Below are 19,780 nucleotides of genomic sequence, written 5' to 3' on the forward strand. Positions count from 1 at the left end.
AGAGGAGAGAGAGTTAATATGTAGTGTCAGCCGTGCAGGGCATCACATTGAGAGACAGACGGAGACACAGAAGTGAAGAGACGCTCAGGAGCTGATTCACAGACATTTAAACTCTTCTTCTTCTTCTTCTTCCTCTTCTTCCTCCTCCTCTTCCTCAGCATGTCGGTTATTCCTCTGCGTGTGAGAATGCTGCGGCAGGTGTGGAGGTGGAGGGGGGTCCTGGTCCTCGTGTGCAGCCCCTTCCTGCTGCTGCCGCTGGCCCTGAGCACCACGGTGAGGAACTACATATTGAAACACTTTAAAGAGCATGACCTGCTTCACACACAGCTGACGGGTCAAACGTGAACACTGGGTCATATGAAGTACAAACAGTAAGAAGTCATTGTGCAGAAAACCTTATTTTACATTATCGCATCTAGAAATGTGGTTGGAAATTCCTCTAAAGTAGGATTTAAAAAGTCAAATTTAAAAGTAAAAAAATGTAAACAAACAATTGGAAAACATCAATGTCTTAAAAATAAGTGAAATATGGAGCTCTGGAAAATGTTACATAAAAAAAAAGTTATAGTTATTGAAGAAGATTTCAGGTGCCTGTAAATTGTAAAAATCATTGTCATTGTGCAGAACAATATATATCATATTATTATTATAGGCAAAAAAGGTATACTTCACATTAAAAGGGGACCTATCAGGCAAAAGTCACTTTTTGATGTCTTCTCTCCATCAACATGTGTCCCCGGTGCGTCCCCTGTGTGTCCCCGGTGCGTCCCCTGTGTGTCCCCGGTGCGTCCCCGGTGTGTCCCCCTGTGTGTCCCCGGTGTGTCCCCAGTGTGTCCCCAGTGTGTCCCCGGTGTCCCCCCGGTGTCCCCCCCGGTGTGTCCCCCTGTGTGTCCCCGGTGTGTCCCCGGTGTGTCCCCCGGTGTGTCCCCCTGTGTGTCCCCGGTGTGTCCCCCTGTGTGTCCCCAGTGTGTCCCCAGTGTGTCCCTGGTGTGTCCCTGGTGTGTCCCCGGTGTGTGTCCCTGTGTCCCCCCCGGTGTCCCCCCGGTGTCCCCCCGGTGTGTCCCCCGGTGTGTCCCCGGTGTGTCCCCGGTGTGTCCCCGGTGTGTCCCCGGTGTGTCCCCCGGTGTGTCCCCGGTGTGTCCCCAGTGTGTCCCCAGTGTGTCCCCGGTGTGTCCCCCCGGTGTGTCCCCGGTGTGTCCCCGGTGTGTCCCCCGGTGTGTCCCCGGTGTGTCCCCAGTGTGTCCCCGGTGTGTCCCCGGTGTGTCCCCGGTGTGTGTCCCTGTGTGTCCCCGGTGTGTGTCCCTGTGTGTCCCCGGTGTGTCCCCGGTGTGTCCCCCGGTGTGTCCCCGGTGTGTCCCCCGGTGTGTCCCCGGTGTGTCCCCGGTGTGTGTCCCGGTGTGTGTCCCGGTGTGTCCCCAGTGTGTCCCCCTGTGTGTCCCCGGTGTGTCCCCGGTGTGTCCCCCGGTGTGTCCCCCGGTGTGTCCCCTGTGTGTCCCCGGTGTGTCCCCGGTGTGTCCCCGGTGTGTCCCCGGGAACACACGCAGCGTCAGAAAACAAAACCCTCTCTCTTTTCCTCCGTACCCAAATCTCTAAAAACGGGGAACAACGGAGCTGATCCAGATTTGCGTCCGATATGACGTAATATCTGAAATGTGGACCCACGGCCCAATCAGAAACGTTGCTATCAGAAACAATGGCCGACTGTTTTGGACGTAATATGGTCTGTGTTTACATTAGCATCGCTAACACTCAGAGCTAACCTGCACTGGAGAGCATGTGTGTGAAGAAGCAGGAATAAAAAGGAACTCACCTTGTGGTATAACCGGCAAGAGAGAAAGCCTTTGAGCTCCAAACTGTTTCAGAGAGAATCCTTGATAATCCATGATATGGCGTTTCATCACGGCAGCATTTAGTTGAGAGCAGGGGTGGGGAACCTTTTTCCTCTCAAGGGCCATTTCAATTTTTTCAACATCCTCCGAGGGCCGTACAAATTATTGAACTCAACCTCTGCTTAAAAAAACTAAAATCACAGCACATTCATTTCACCTTTCTTTCATGCTGTGCAGAGAAAAAGCAACCTCTTAATCCAGATATCTTACAATGACTCGCGCATGCACGCACGTGCACGGTGTGGCGTGACCACCAAAACAAAAAGATATTGGACACAAGATGTGTGCAAATGTATTTAGTTTCCTATGTGGACATGATTTAAGTGGGGGGGGACCTAACCTGGAAATGGGTCCGACTTACTGCCGAGGAACCGGACACAGCTCTCGCTTTGGGAGTACAGAGATTGGATGGCCCTGAGTAGAGACCCCCTCACCCCATACTCCCGCAGCACCTCCCACAGTAACTCCATGGGAACTCGGTCATACGCCTTCTCCAAGTCTACAAAACACATGTAGACCGGATAAGCGTACTCCCAAGCCCCCTCCAGGATCCTTGCGAGAGTAAAAAGCTGATCCGTCGTTCCACGACCAGGACGGAATCCGCATTGTTCCTCCTCAATCTGAGGTTCGACAATCGGCCTGACCCTCCTTTCGAGAACCTTAGAGTAAACTTTCCCGGGGAGGCTGAGTAGTGTGATGCCTCTGTAATTGGCACACACCCTCTGATCCCCCTTTTTAAAAAGGGGAACCACCACCCCGGTCTGCCACTCCTTCGGTACTGTTTCCGACTTCCACGCAACGTTGATGAGACGTGTCAACCATGACAGTCCCTCAACACCCAGAGCCTTCAGCATTTCTGGGCGGATCTCATCCACCCCCGGGGCTTTGCCACTGTGGAGTTGTTTGACGACCTCAGTGACCTCCCCCCGGGAGATTGGTGTTGATCCCCCATCATACTCCAGCTCTGCCTCTAACATAGAGGGCGGAGTTGTCGGGTTCAGGAGTTCCTCAAAGTGTTCCTTCCAACGCCCTAACACTCAGTCGAGGTCAAGAACGTCCCATCCTTACTGTACACAGCTTGGATGGTTCCCTGCTTCCCCCTCCTGAGGTGTCGGACAGTTTTCCAGAACAACTTTGGTGCCGCCCGAAAGTCCTTCTCCATGTCTTCTCCGAACTTCTCCCACACCCGCTGCTTTGCCTCGGCCACGGATGAGGCTGCTGCCCTTTGGGCCTGTCGGTACCTTGCAACTGCCTCGGGAGTCCCCCGGGATAACAAATCCCTGAAGGCCTCCTTCTTCAGTCGGACGGCTTCCCTGACCACCGGTGTCCACCAGGAGGTTTGAGGGTTACCGCCCCTTGAGGCACCTAGGACCTTGAGACCACAGCTCCCCGCCGCGGCTTCGGCAATAGAGGCTTTGAACACCGACCACTCTGGTTCAATGTCCCCAACCTCCACAGGAATGCCCGAAAAGCTCCGCCGGAGGTGTGAGTTGAAGGCCTCCTGAACTTGGGCCTCCTCCAGACGTTCCCAGTTCACCCGAACTACACGTTTGGGCTTACCAGGTCTATCCAGAGGCTTCCCCCGCCACTCGACCCAACTCACCACCAGATGGTGATCAGTTGACAACTCCGCCCCTCTCTTTACCCGAGTGTCCAAAACATACGGCCTCAGGTCCGATGTTACGATAACGAAATCGATCATGGACCTTCTGCCTAGGGTGCTCTGGTACCACGTACACTTATGAGCATCCTTATGTTCGAACATGGTGCTTGTTATGGCCAATCCATGACTAGCACAGAAGTCCAGTAACAAACCACCACTCCGGTTCAGATCAGGGGGGCCGTTCCTCCCAATCACGCCCCTCCAAGTGTCTCCATCATTGCCCACATGTGCGTTGAAGTCTCCCAGCAAGATTAAAGAGTCCCCTTCAGGAGCCCCATACAGGACTCTTTCCAGGATCTCCAAGAAGGCCGTATACTCTGAACTGCTGTTGGGTGCATAAGCACACACAACAGTCAGAGTTTTCCCCCCCATAACCCGCAGGAGTAGGGAGGCGACCCTCTCGTCCACTGGGGTAAACTCCAACAACGAAGCACCCAACCGGGGGCTTGTGAGTATCCCCACACCCGCCCGGCGCCTCACACCTTGAGCAACTCCGGAGAAGAATAGAGTCCAACCCCTATCCAGAAGTAAGGTTCCAGAGCCGACGCTGTGCGTAACGTGTAATGCTCCACCTCCCGCACAAGCTCCGGCTCCTTCCCCCCCAGAGAGGTGACGTTCCACGTCCCCAAAGCCAGCTTCTGTCGCCCGGGTCTGGTTCGTCGAGACCCTCTGCTTTCACTGCCACCCTTCTGGCAGCGCACCCGAGCTCAGACCCCTCCTTTTTATTTTTTAAAGCTTTATACCGAAATCAGCACTTTTGAAACAGGAAGTGAAATAGAGGGATATGAGGCGTGGCTAGAATGTGATCTGATTTGTATATATCTGAGACCTGTGCTATTGCCTACAAACAGCATGATAGGTGACCTTTAAGTTAAGTAAACAATTCCAGAAATATGGAAAATAAATGAAAAAGATTCGATAACAATTTGAAAAATTACGGATTTCCCTCCTTTTTTTGGAAAAGTCTGTGACTTTTTTTATATAAAGTAAAAACGTTGATTATAAATAATATCATTATAAAGTGGAATTACTCCCAGAGTCGTACTGAAAAGCACTTATGCAGTAAATGTACTTTAGAGGTTGTTTATGCTCAGACTCTTCTTCCTGCCGTGGGACATTAACTCTCTCTCTGTCACTGATTCACGGCCTGAGTAAAAGTTCACCGTCAGTCAGAGAAGAGTTCACACTGAGACGGTTTCCACAGGACTGAGGGCGTTGCTATACACATATTATAAGAGGACATAACATATAATAGCAACTGCAGCAAAAGTGAAGAATGCAAATAGAAAGTAGAAAGAAACTGCGATAGAATATATATTAAAATATGCAATGAGTTTTCTGGTTCGTAGTGAGCAAAAGAGTTTTGTGCAAAAAACAACCCTCCAAACTCACTAGAAAAAGATATTCAACATCACATCACTCTTAGGAAGTCTAGGAAAGATTTGGTGGAAGTTCACAGTAAAATAATTATTAATTATATATCAATATTTACATTATTATTAGTAGTAGACAAATAGAGCATTTCCCAGAAATCCACACTTCGTCATCCCAGCAGGTGTGTGTGTGTGTGCATGCGTGTGTGTGTGGTCTAGCATTCCTATACTTGTGGGGACCTAAATCTGTTTACATAGTCACGTGTGGGGACTGGCTTCCCTTATGGGGACAAAATGGAGGTCCCCATAAGGGGCATCATTAATTTTAGGGTGAAGACTTGGTTAGGGGCGGACTGGCCATTGGGAATACCGGGAGTTTCCCCGGTGGGCCGATGCTGTGTGTGGGCCGAAGGGCCAAAAAAAAAAAAAAAAAACGTTTATAAAAAAAAAAAGCCTAAATCCTACCGGCCCACATTTGTAAGTGTTGCGGCCACTCCCTTTTTTTTTTTTGCTTACCTAAATCCTACCGGCCCACATTTGTAAGTGTTCCGGCCCAGCCCAGCCCAGTGGGGTGTGGCCAGGGTTGGGTTGTAACGGAATACATGTAACGGTGTTACGTAATCAGAATACAAAAATCAAGTAACTGTATTCAGCTCGCGTTACATTTGAAAAACGAGTAATCTGATTACAGTTACTTTCGTAAACCTGAAGTGACTACATTTTGGATTACTTATTGGAATTATTGGTGGAAAGATTTCCTCACAACATTTCATATTCATTACTAAAGGTACAGCCGAATCATCACAGCGCACAAAACCGCGGCCGATACATGCCGCGCATTAAGTGGGCCTGTCTGTCAATTAATCCCCGGGCCACTTTTTCCCCCCAGTCCGCCCCTGGGGTTAGGCATATGCTGGTTATGGTTAAGGTTAGGATAAGTCTCCAGGAAATGCATGTAACTCAATGTAATGTCCCCTGAAGTGATGTATACATGGTATGTGTATGTGTGTGTGTGTGTGTGTGTGTGTGTGTGTGTGGTGTGTGTGTGTGTGTGTGTGTGTGTGTGTGTGTGTGTGTGTGTGTGTGTGTGTGTGTGTGTGTGTGTGTGTGTGTGTGTGTGTGTGTGTGTGTGTGTGTGTGTGTGTGTGTGTGTGTGTGTGTGTGTGTGTGTGTGTGTGTGTGTGTGTTGTTTAGAGTTTTGGTGGTCCTGATAATTTATTCCGGTAAATTATTCTGACCTACTAATTTACCTTTCCGAAGTTATTGAGTCTATGTAAGTTTGCGGCTTGGCTCAGATCCACCAACGTCAGCAAGATCTCACCTCTACTAACTTCCCGAAGAACCAAGGTTTCAATTAACTGCTGTTTCAATTCAGTTTCAACTCTTTTTTAATCTGTTTAAGCGATCCCGAAGGATTTTGATATCAGTAAATGGAGTGTGCTCCTACCTAAGTGTGTGTGGCAGGGTGCAATCTTACCTTGGAAGCAGGAGAGGAGGGCACAGGTGTCTTTTAAATTATCCCAGTCCAAAAGGTGGGATCAGTTTATTTGAAGAAAAATAGGTCCAAACTAATACAGGGTTTTTACCTTCTCTCTTTACAACATTATAATCATCCTAACAAAAAACCGTGCTGTGATCATGTTCAAATGAAACTTTAATTAACAGTCTTACATTTATTACCAAAATGTTTTAATTCCAACTGCCCATTTCAGTTGTGACATTTTAAAATTCTCCCGATAGAATTTAGAGGTATTTCCTCGTAAAAAGACCGGTGACAATAAAAAGCGCATTCAACTTTTTCATTTTTACCAACTCAATTCACATCAGTTTCATACCGTTTTTTCCGACACACACGGCGGATTAACACTCAAAAACCCATACCTGTCCGCAAAATTCGGGGGGCAAGATTTCCCCACAGGTCGCGGTATTTATAATGTTCATACACACATCTCTCATCAAATCATTCCACTCAGCCAACAACCAATAAATTCGAGAGATATTTACCCCGTCTGGAAGGACCTTACCGAGAGCTATTAACCCAGCTCTGAAGCACACAGCCTACCCGGAGAGAGTCTACCAGGGGTCAACCCCCCTCTTCTTCTCTCTCTGTCTCCTCTAAAAAAAACAGTCTCTTTATGCTAAAAAAACTGGATCCTAAACCCAAAAAAACAAACTCCTCCTCTTCACCCAATTCAGTTGAAAACTGCGCATGCGCACTAATGTACAAGGCTAAACATGTCCCGACATGTTCCACAGCTGTTATGGGATAAGACACCCTTTCATATGAGGTAAAAAGGACATGAACTCTCTTTGGCCTCTAATGTTTCTCCCCTTAGAGTGAAGCCCCCCCTCCCTGTGGACTGCTGCCAGAGGAGAGGAAGAAAACTCAACCTAAACAAACCACTTTGTTTTGTTTATACTGTAACTATAGAAAACCTCAAATATGAAGCATTTTCATTGTGGGTTATACAAGAATATAATTGATTATATTTGATTATAACTAACTTTCGTTTTTAAGTATTAAACATACTATGAAAACTCACAACACCCTCTTTTCAAAACGCAAAGTTATCAAAATAACAACAGAAAAAATTGTAAGCATAGATACATATTCAAAAACCGTCAAGAAGCATTCTCATTATGGGTTTATACAAGAATATGATTGATCATGTATGATTTATAATTAACTTTCGTTTTTTAAGTATTCACTTCATACCATGATCTCAATTAACTTTCGTTTTAAGTATTCACTTCATATGAAGATCTCAACAGTGTGTGTGTGTGTGTGTGTGTGTGTGTGTGTGTGTGTGTGTGTGTGTGTGTGTGTGTGTGTGTGTGTGTGTGTGTGTGTGTGTGTGTGTGTGTGGTGTGTGTGTGTGTGTGTGTGTGTGTGTGTGTGTGTGTGTGTGTGTGTGTGTGTGTGTGTGTGTGTGTGTGTGTGTGTGTGTGTGTGTGTGTGTGTGTGTGTGTGTGTGCGCGCGCAGGAGGCAGCATGTGCCTATGTGATCCTCCTCATGGCGGTATTCTGGTGTACGGAGGTTTTGCCGCTGGCGGTGACGGCACTGCTGCCGACCATCCTGTTCCCCGTGCTGGGCATCATGGAGTCCAAAGACGTGAGGCACACACACACACACACACACACACACACACACACACACAAAACGGGAGAACAACGGAGCTGATCTGTTTGGTATTTTGAGCAAAACAGTTCATCGACATGTCTTTTATATATCTGTATCTGAGACCTGTAATATGCCCTAAAAATAGAATAATAGGAGACCTTTAATATAAGTAGGCTACTCCCTCATCATGTGGTCCACCTGTGTGTCTCTGCTTAGGTGTGCATGCAGTACCTGAAGGACACCAACATGCTGTTTGTGGGGGGGCTGATGGTGGCCGTGGCCGTGGAGCACTGGAACCTCCACAAGCGCATCGCTCTGAGGGTCCTGCTGCTGGTGGGGGTCCGGCCCGCTCTGTGAGTCACACTGAACTGTTTATTTTCTGTTTTATTTTTGAATAGTCAGTTTCCGGTTTTACTTTGGAAGATGTTCACCCCCTGTCTCATGTCTGCATTTGCTTCCTGTCTCTGTGTTCTCCCTCCTGTCTGATTGTCTTATCGGCCCAATTCCAAACCTCCCCCTACACACTACCCCTCCGTTTGCGCGTTCACGCGGAGGGTCCGCCATATTGAGGGCTGTTCCAAAGCAACGAGTGTTGAGGGGGAGTGGGTAGGGTGTGGTTTGGAATTGGGCCTGTCTCTGTGTTTTCCCTCCTGTCTGATTGTATTCACCTGTTGCCCCCCCCCCCCCTGTGTGTCACCTCCCCTCTCCAGCTGTGTCTTGTGATTACCCCTGTGTATTTAGTCTTGTGTTCCTTGTCCCCCTTTATATTTACACATTTTCAAGGATTTCAAGGAACCGTTGGGAACCATGTCTTATGTCGTTGTTGTTGTTGTTGTTGTTGTTGTTGTTGTTGTTGTGTCTAACAAACTGTCTACAGACGGTAAACCATTAATTAGATTGGCACCATTGATAGCTAGGAACCATTGTAAAAAACAACAACAATTCTTTGTTAGTTCCTTTTTGCTCTTATGAAATGATCCGGACCCGGTCGCTCTGTCTGTGTCCGGTTGTTTCCGCCCGAACTGTTTCACATTCTGACGCTCAGATTTCCCATCAGGCATAATAGTTGTTTTCCCTCAACAGTTTGAAATGAATGCTAACGTAAGCATGTCAACCATTGGTCATACTGGTTAAAAAATGCCCCTTAAGAGTTTCACTCTGGTTCTCTGGTCTTTTTGTTGAAGCTTCGTCACGTTTTTAACGCCTCCTTCCTTCCTCTGGCAGGTTGATGCTGGGCTTCATGGGAGTGACCGCCTTCCTCTCCATGTGGATCAGCAACACGGCCACCACCGCCATGATGGTGCCCATCGTGCAGGCCGTCCTGCAGCAGCTGCACGGGAACCTGGAGCCTGAGCCGTCCAGCGAGGCCCGGAGGAAGAGGAGCGTCGACCTGAACCAGGACCACCAGGAGAGACCCAGCCACACCCTGCAAACTGCTGCCAGCAACAGCCTGGAGAGCGGTACGACTGATGACATGCTGGACCCAAATACGGCAGACAATCAATCAATCCACGACTTTATTAATCCTGCAAAGGCCAGTTGGTTATGAGCAGCTTCTACACAGGCAGGGAGGAAGCTCACAGAAACACCCCTGGATGTGGATCGTTCACATTTACACGATAAGTAGTTCACAGCATCACAATACGTGAATAAATAATCAAGTTGAAAAACCTGATCATTTGTTTATTGTGATGCTGTGAATACTGATTTAGAGAAACCAGCCCGATTAGAGCAAGACTCATGCAGTGCAAAGAAGAGTCTCTGATGAAGGGAGGGAGACTAACGATTACAGACCTGCGATCATTTAGCCAAACGAAACCTCAATACTGCGTTTACATTTCAAAGAAAATGCTAAATGTGTCTCTGATAAAAGTCTCCATAAGTTCAGGGCGGTCTGATAGGTCAAACAAAAACAGGACTTTGACCCAGGTTTCTGTTGATCGTGTTCAGATTCAAATGACTTTTACTTTTGTAAACGTATAGCAATATATCCAATGTGTTCAAGACATTTCACTTAAACACCAGAGCATTAACTTTAAGGAAGCACCAGAGGTAAAGTCAGAAGATCGCCGGCGTCTAGGAGGTTCATCTTGTGGGAAGCATGGATATGAACCCTTCTCCACTTGGTGCTGGTTTGGTTCCCAGCTGGTTCAATTTAGGGAAATATATTTATCAAATTGTAACTGGAGTGTTACGGAGCGTCCACACTACAGCTTCAAAAAAAGCTTGGAGCTGGGCGTGTCTGAAAGCTTGGGGATTTTATTCGAGCAACGCGACCAACAACCAATCACATGAATCTCCCGCCCCCGACATACAAAGCAAAAACCCCCGGGGATTTTATGGGAGCAATATATATATATATATAAACTCCCCAAACAGGCGAAAACCTACCAGTTTCACCCACTGTCTCTGCCACCTCCCTCCATGCCTGGTTCCTCCGGTTTGTATCCGGTAGGTGAAGAGGGTCTGCTCATACAAAACCGGGTGATTTGCTACGGCGATAATTAGTTTCTCCTCCATCTTTATTTTAAATATAGAAATGAACGGCGGGATATCTCTCCCAGCTTAGACGCGGTTTGATTGGCTACGGCTTGAGCTGTCAGATTTTCAGAAACGGGATTTGATTGGCTGGCGCTGGCTACTACGGCGTCTCCGGCAATGTTCAACTTCTGACGCCGGAGACGGACCTCTATGCTACCCACAATTCAGTTCGGCGAAAAGCGAGGCAACTAGTGATGGGAATTCCGGCTCTTCTTGGTGAGCCGGATCATTTGGCTCGGCTCACCAAGAAGAGCCGGCTCTTTTGGCTCCCAAACGGCTCTTCAGTTTACCACTTATTATACCTTTTAATTAAATCAAATGTAGCCCTGTTTTGACTAATTATATGTGTACACATATATCACTTAAATTATTCAATACAACCTTTGTACTGAAGTATTCAAAAGTAAAAATTACATGTTTAATATAAATCATTTGCTGTGGCCAATTGTTTTCATTGCATTTACAGACCCATGTAACTCTCTGATACTACCCAATGAATGCATTGACTTGCTTGTAGAACCTCGCTACACAAAACAGATAGCAACACCTATAAAAACAATTTTAAAAAAGGGGCTACTGTATCGACCTATATAAAGTATATAAAGTATATAAATATTGTTTTTTTTTCAAAATACCAAAAAGATCCTGCATTTTAGCCATGCCTCTATTTGCTCTTTCCAGCGCTGTTTTTGCAGAGGGCTGATTCTGTGAGCTGCAGCTGACCACGCCCCCCTGCAGGAGAGGGGAGCGTGCTCTGAGATCAGCTGCTGGGCTGTCAGAAGAGGAGGAGAAAAAGAGATCTCCGTCCTCCGTGTGTTATTCTTATAGAAGTAAGAAGAGAAGTAATGGGGCAGAAACCCTCCTTTTTACGCAGCGGCCCAGACATAGACATCAAACGGCGACACATATTCAGTTGCCAGTTACTTTGGCATTAGGGCAGGGATATCTAGATACTTCCCAAGGTTTGACATCATGAATTGAGCTACTTTTAAAGCAAGCAACGATGTTTTCAAATCTGTAATCAAAAAGCTCCTCAAAAACACTATCGAAGCAGTTCCTGCCGTTGCTACGTAGTTCAAACAGTAACAACGGACTACTTTTCTTAGCGGATGCATGTCAATTTAAATCAATAAAACTATTTTTTAAATCAATAAAATCATTTTCTAAATCCATAGAAGCATTTCAATTAATATTGGGAGTCACGTCGTTACTTTGTTGAGAATGTGGCCATGTAATAAGCGGGATAATGTGCACATTGCATAATGTGCCTTCAAGCCGATCTAGATCCCTCCGCACAACAACAAAAAAAACCGGCTCGTTCGCGGGCGAGAGCCGGCTCCCGTCGTTCACTTAAAAGAGCCGGCTCTTTGAGCCGGCTCGTTCGCGACCGACACATCACTAGAGGCAACGTGACGTCACCCCATTCAAAGTGAATGGGCAGACGCGTTGGAAACCGATTTTGAAGCTGTCGAAGCTGTAGTGTGGACGGGCCGTTAGTGTCTGTTTGCTTCAGAAAACGTATTTATTTTGAATTCCAATGATTCTGATGTTGCTAACCTTTATATCATTGAGTGATAACCAATGATGGTCCCTGGTACATAGACCATGCTATCACAGGTTGTGAAATACCAATTATCTGCAATATATGCCATTAATAACTGTACTGTAATACCTGTTACAAGATGTGTATTTGTAAATTGTGTAATTTTTTTAAACATGTTTATCTTTAATATTTTGTATGCATGCTTCTTAGTTCATATTAAGCGTTTGTGGCTTTTTTCTTGCTGTAACAAATGCAAATGTCCCCTCTGTGGGACGAGTAAAGGTATTCTGATTCTGACTTGAAATACGATGGATTCCGAAGATACTGAAGTTTTTCTGAGTCTGATTTTGAACTTCTGAATGACTCCTCTCAGGTCTGAATGGAGCAAACATAACACAGGAGACGCAAGAGACAACCAGCAACGTACAAGACAACCGGTCCTCTGAGGAGAAGGCTTCATCGGAGGTGGAGACGGACAAACCTCCGTCACAGGGCGCCAACACCGGGCCTGGTGAGTTCACAGGATGCCAACCAAATAATATCTGAACCTACATGTGAAGGAACGGAAAACAAATCTTCGTCTTCCTTCCAAGAAACCATTGTTAGTCAAATAGGAGTTGAAAGAGTGGGATCACACCCATTGGTTTGGATACTGTTTTAGACGTACCATTTTAGAAACTTCATTTTGTGGTTTTAGGAGGGAACCATATTTGGACAATAGGTTGCAGCTAAAAAGAGAGAAGTTGATTTTGAGTTTCCTGCTAACGTGCACACTCGCTGGCTAGCTTGGTTTGCAGGACCAGCCACCATATTTGAGGAAATAAGACCAAAAATAGCAGTAGATAGCAGTAATAAAGTTATTTTAATGAGATCACAGCTACAACACCGTCTGTTAATGAAGAGATCATCACGTCTCTACAAGTTGTTTTTTAATAAATGATCTGAAACTAACCTACAGGAAGATAAAACCACTCTTGAAACTGATGCGCCGTTGGAAAATGACCCATATTAGTGTTCAACATGTAGTAAAACATGATGATAATGAGTGCAGTGCTGCTGGAGAGCGTCTGCTGTCAGATGGAGCTGGAGGAGCTGAGCGATGAAGTCGAGGAGAAGAGGAGGATGAGTAAAGGACTCCTGCTGAGTGTTTGCTACGCTGCGAGCATCGGAGGCATCGCCACGCTGACCGGCACCGGACCCAACCTGGTGCTGATGGGCCAGATGAGCCAGTACGTGATCATAACCAACCTTTAGATCAGGGGTGGGAAGTAGTGGATTACAAATACTTCATTACTATAGTAGTACATTTCTCTGGTATCAGTACTTTACTCCACTACTTATTTTTCTGACCACTTTTTACTTTGACTTCTTACATGTTGAACCCAAATACCTGTACTTTCTACTTCTTACATGTTGAACACAAATACCTGTACTTTCTACTTCTTACATGTTGAACACAAATACCTGTACTTTCTACTTCTTACATGTTGAACTCAAATACCTGTACTTTCTACTTCTTACATGTTGAACTCAAATACCTGTACTTTCTACTTCTTACATTTTGAACACAAATACCTGTACTTTCTACTTCTTACATGTTGAACTCAAATACCTGTACTTTCTACTTCTTACATGTTGAACCCAAATACCTGTACTTTCTACTTCTTACATGTTGAACTCAAATACCTGTACTTTCTACTTCTCACATGTTGAACCCAAATACCTGTACTTTCTACTTCTTACATGTTGAACCCAAATACCTGTACTTTCTACTCTTACATGTTGAACCCAAATACCTGTACTTTCTACTTCTCCCATGTTGAACCCAAATACCTGTACTTTCTACTTCTCACATGTTGACCCCAAATACCTGTACTTTCTACTTCTTACATGTTGACCCCAAATACCTGTACTTTCTACTTCTTACATGTTGAACTCAAATACCTGTACTTTCTACTTCTCACATGTTGAACTCAAATACCTGTACTTTCTACTTCTCACATGTTGAACACAAATACCTGTACTTTCTACTTCTTACATGTTGAACTCAAATACCTGTACTTTCTACTTCTTACATTTTTGAACACAAATACCTGAACTTTCTACTTCTTACATGTTGAACTCAAATACCTGTACTTTCGACTTCTTATATGTTGAACACAAATACCTGTACTTTCTACTTCTTACATGTTGAACTCAAATACCTGTACTTTCTACTTCTTACATGTTGAACACAAATACCTGTACTTTCTACTTCTTACATGTTGAACTCAAATACCTGTACTTTCTACTTCTACATGTTGAACACAAATACCTGTACTTTCTACTTCTTACATTTTGAACACAAATACCTGTACTTTCTACTTCTTACATGTTGAACTCAAATACCTGTACTTTCTACTTCTTACATGTTGAACTCAAATACCTGTACTTTCTACTTCTTACATGTTGAACCCAAATACCTGTACTTTCTACTTCTTACATGTTGAACTCAAATACCTGTACTTTCTACTTCTCACATGTTGAACCCAAATACCTGTACTTTCTACTTCTCACATGTTGAACACAAATACCTGTACTTTCTACTTCTACATGTTGAACTCAAATACCTGTACTTTCTACTTCTTACATGTTGAACTCAAATACCTGTACTTTCTACTTCTTACATGTTGAACTCAAATACCTGTACTTTCTACTTCTTACATTTTGAACACAAATACCTGAACTTTCTACTTCTTACATGTTGAACTCAAATACCTGTACTTTCTACTTCTTACATGTTGAACCCAAATACCTGTACTTTCTACTTCTTACATTTTGAACACAAATACCTGAACTTTCTACTTCTTACATTTTGAACACAAATACCTGTACTTTCTACTTCTTACATGTTGAACTCAAATACCTGTACTTTCTACTTCTTACATGTTGAACTCAAATACCTGTACTTTCTACTTCTTACATGTTGAACCCAAATACCTGTACTTTTCTACTTCTTATATGTTGAACACAAATACCTGTACTTTCTACTTCTACATGTTGAACTCAAATACCTGTACTTTCTACTTCTTACATGTTGAACTCAAATACCTGTACTTTCTACTTCTTACATGTTGAACTCAAATACCTGTACTTTCTACTTCTTACATGTTGAACCCAAATACCTGTACTTTCTACTTCTCACATGTTGAACTCAAATACCTGTACTTTCTACTTCTTACATGTTGAACTCAAATACCTGTACTTTCTACTTCTTACATGTTGAACTCTAATACCTGTACTTTCTACTTCTTACATGTTGAACTCAAATACCTGTACTTTCTACTTCTTTCATGTTGAACACAAATACCTGTACTTTCTACTTCTTACATGTTGAACCCAAATACCTGTACTTTCTACTTCTTTCATGTTGAACACAAATACCTGTACTTTCTACTTCTCACATGTTGAACTCAAATACCTGTACTTTCTACTTCTCACATGTTGAACTCAAATACCTGTACTTTCTACTTCTTACATGTTGAACCCAAATACCTGTACTTTCTACTTCTTACATGTTGAACCCAAATACCTGTACTTTCTACTTCTTACATGTTGAACTCAAATACCTGTACTTTCTACTTCTTACATGTTGAACACAAATACCTGTACTTTCTACTTCTTACATGTTGAACTCTAATACCTGTACTTTCTACTTCTTTCATGTTGAACACAAATACCTGTACTTTCTACTTCTTACATGTTGAACTCTAATACCTGTACTTTCTACTTCTTTCATGTTGAACACAAATACCTGTACTTTCTACTTCTTACATGTTGAACCCAAATACCTGTACTTTCTACTTCTTACATGTTGAACTCAAATACCTGTACTTTCTACTTCTTACATTTTGAACTCAAATACCTGTACTTTCTACTTCTTATATGTTGAACACAAATACCTGTACTTTCTACTTCTTACATGTTGAACACAAATACCTGAACTTTCTACTTCTTACATTTTGAACACAAATACCTGTACTTTCTACTTCTTACATGTTGAACTCAAATACCTGTACTTTCTACTTCTTACATGTTGAATTCAAATACCTGTACTTTCTACTTCTTATATGTTGAACACAAATACCTGTACTTTCTACTTCTTACATGTTGAACTCAAATATCTGTACTTTCTACTTCTACATGTTGAACTCAAATACCTGTACTTTCTACTTCTTACATGTTGAACCCAAATACCTGTACTTTCTACTTCTTACATGTTGAACTCAAATACCTGTACTTTCTACTTCTCACATGTTGAACTCAAATACCTGTACTTTCTACTTCTTACATGTTGAACTCTAATACCTGTACTTTCTACTTCTTTCATGTTGAACACAAATACCTGTACTTTCTACTTCTTTCATGTTGAACACAAATACCTGTACTTTCTACTTCTTACATGTTGAACTCAAATACCTGTACTTTCTACTTCTTTCATGTTGAACATAAATACCTGTACTTTCTACTTCTTACATGTTGAACCCAAATACCTGTACTTTCTACTTCTTACATGTTGAACTCAAATACCTGTACTTTCTACTTCTTACATTTTGAACTCAAATACCTGTACTTTCTACTTCTTTCATGTTGAACACAAATACCTGTACTTTCTACTTCTTACATGTTGAACTCAAATATCTGTACTTTCTACTTCTTACATGTTGAACTCAAATACCTGTACTTTCTACTTCTTACATGTTGAACCCAAATACCTGTACTTTCTACTTCTCACATGTTGAACTCAAATACCTGTACTTTCTACTTCTTACATGTTGAACTCTAATACCTGTACTTTCTACTTCTTTCATGTTGAACACAAATACCTGTACTTTCTACTTCTTTCATGTTGAACACAAATACCTGTACTTTCTACTTCTTACATGTTGAACTCAAATACCTGTACTTTCTACTTCTTTCATGTTGAACATAAATACCTGTACTTTCTACTTCTTACATGTTGAACCCAAATACCTGTACTTTCTACTTCTTACATGTTGAACTCAAATACCTGTACTTTCTACTTCTTTCATGTTGAACACAAATACCTGTACTTTCTACTTCTCACATGTTGAACTCAAATACCTGTACTTTCTACTTCTCACATGTTGAACTCAAATACCTGTACTTTCTACTTCTTACATGTTGAACCCAAATACCTGTACTTTCTACTTCTTACATGTTGAACCCAAATACCTATACTTTCTACTTCTTACATGTTGAACTCAAATACCTGTACTTTCTACTTCTTACATGTTGAACACAAATACCTGTACTTTCTACTTCTTACATGTTGAACTCAAATACCTGTACTTTCTACTTCTACATGTTGAACACAAATACCTGTACTTTCTACTTCTTACATGTTGAACTCAAATACCTGTACTTTCTACTTCTTACATGTTGAACTCTAATACCTGTACTTTCTACTTCTTACATGTTGAACTCAAATACCTGTACTTTCTACTTCTTACATGTTGAACTCAAATACCTGTACTTTCTACTTCTTACATGTTGAACTCAAATACCTGTACTTTCTACTTCTTACATGTTGAACTCAAATACCTGTACTTTCTACTTCTCACATGTTGAACTCAAATACCTGTACTTTCTACTTCTTACATGTTGAACTCAAATACCTGTACTTTCTACTTCTTACATGTTGAACTCAAATACCTGTACTTTCTACTTCTTACATGTTGAACTCAAATACCTGTACTTTCTACTTCTTACATGTTGAACTCAAATACCTGTACTTTCTACTTCACATGTTGAACTCAAATACCTGTACTTTCTACTTCTTACATGTTGAACTCAAATACCTGTACTTTCTACTTCTTACATGTTGAACTCAAATACCTGTACTTTCTACTTCTCACATGTTGAACTCAAATACCTGTACTTCTACTTCTCACATTTGAACTCAAATACCTGTACTTTCTACTTCTACATGTTGAACACAAATACCTGTACTTTCTACTTCTTACATGTTGAACTCAAATACCTGTACTTTCTACTTCTCACATGTTGAACTCAAATACCTGTACTTTCTACTTCTCTCATTTCCCAAACAGCTGGTTCCTTTAGTCTGAATGTGTGTTTGATGCGTGATCATTATTCTTTAGAGTCATTGCGTGCCTATTGATTTGAACACGATCCGTGTATCCATCATTTCCTGGTCTTCTCTAAAGAAGAGGGACCAATGGAAACGTTGTCATGTTGCCGTTGTTCAGCATGGAAACATTCATTAGCTAACAATGACATTATTGTTCTATTAATATAAAGGGAGGTCAGGTACTCTTTAAACCAGCTGCTAGTTATGGGTACTTTCTACTGAAGTACATTCAAAGCCTCTTTACTTTGACTTGAGTAAAGAAGTTTAGTCAGTACTTCTACTTTCACCAGAGTATTTTTAAACACGAGTATCTGTACTTCTACTCGAGTAAAGGATGTGTGTACTTTTGCCATCTCTGCCTTTAGATGCTAATGTTAACCTTCATCTCTGCAAACTGCTGACACCTCCTGCTAGGTTGGTCCATATGATCCAGTTCTATTCTAAATGACTTTATATACTGCTGCTGGATATCTTAACTATATATATATGTAGCAATGTTTATTTATTAGTGGATTTATGTGTTGTACTTGCTAATAATTTGAATCTGAAAAGTAACTTTTAATTCATGTCTACAAAATATAGTCCAGTAGACCTAAAAAGTAGTAAAGTACAAGTTGTTCTTGAGTGCAGTACTTGAGAAAATGTACTTAGTTACATTACACCACTGCTAGTTAGTCTTAACAGTTAGTTAGTTAGTTAGTTAGCTAGCTAAAGGTACCAGCAGTGGATCGGGGTAGGACTGGAGTCACCTGTGGTTAAAGGTGTTGGGTTTCCCTTATGATTGTTTGGAGAGAACTATTGTTTTGTTCCACACGATTTCACATTTAGAACCAGTACCCATTGACCATCAGGTTTCCGAGGCCCTCTGTTTAGTGTCTGAAAACCTGGCAGTACTGAAGTACTGTCATCGAAGGTTTGGTCAAATTCATAACCTCCATTCCTCATTGGTGGATCAGATTAAGGTCCCAGTTTTAGACAAGTGAGGGTTATTTTGTTTAAAGTAGAAACGTTTTTATATGTAAGCCCTGCTATCGGTTGTTTAAATGTTTGGTTGGATCGGCTACAGACAACAGCTGTCCAAGACTTTAAACCAACAGACTTGAGTGAATTGTTGTGACTCGAGGATGTTAGACTTAGTTTTAAATGTTTTCTGGCGACTACTGAAAACAGAAGAGATTTATTAGCAACAACAGCAGAATTGAGGACCTTAAATGAATACATATTGATGATATTCTTTATAAGTTAAGTAGTTTAACTCTTACGATCTTTATTTTCTGTCTCTCCCTCGTAGACTCTCTCCCTCAGAACGGAGACGTGATCAACTTTGCGTCCTGGTTCTTGTTCGCGTTTCCCCACGATGCTGCTGACGCTGACGCTCGCCCTGGTTCTGGCTGCAGTTCCTCTTCATTCGGCTGCAAGTGAGTCGCCAGGATACGATAATACACCCATTAATCTACAGATCGTCAACCTTTGTATTGTCTTCCCTTCAAGGTCT

The 19,780-nt window shown here is 42.7% G+C and overlaps 1 pseudogene; it reads left to right on the forward strand.

Moving 5' to 3' along the window:
• Window positions 1-49: 49 nt before the first annotated feature.
• The window catches only part of LOC117562407, a 29,506-nt pseudogene continuing 9,775 nt past the window's right edge, over window positions 50-19,780 (forward strand).

This window comes from Gymnodraco acuticeps, unplaced genomic scaffold (genome assembly GCF_902827175.1).
Source record: "Gymnodraco acuticeps unplaced genomic scaffold, fGymAcu1.1, whole genome shotgun sequence".
Lineage (NCBI taxonomy): Eukaryota > Metazoa > Chordata > Actinopteri > Perciformes > Bathydraconidae > Gymnodraco > Gymnodraco acuticeps.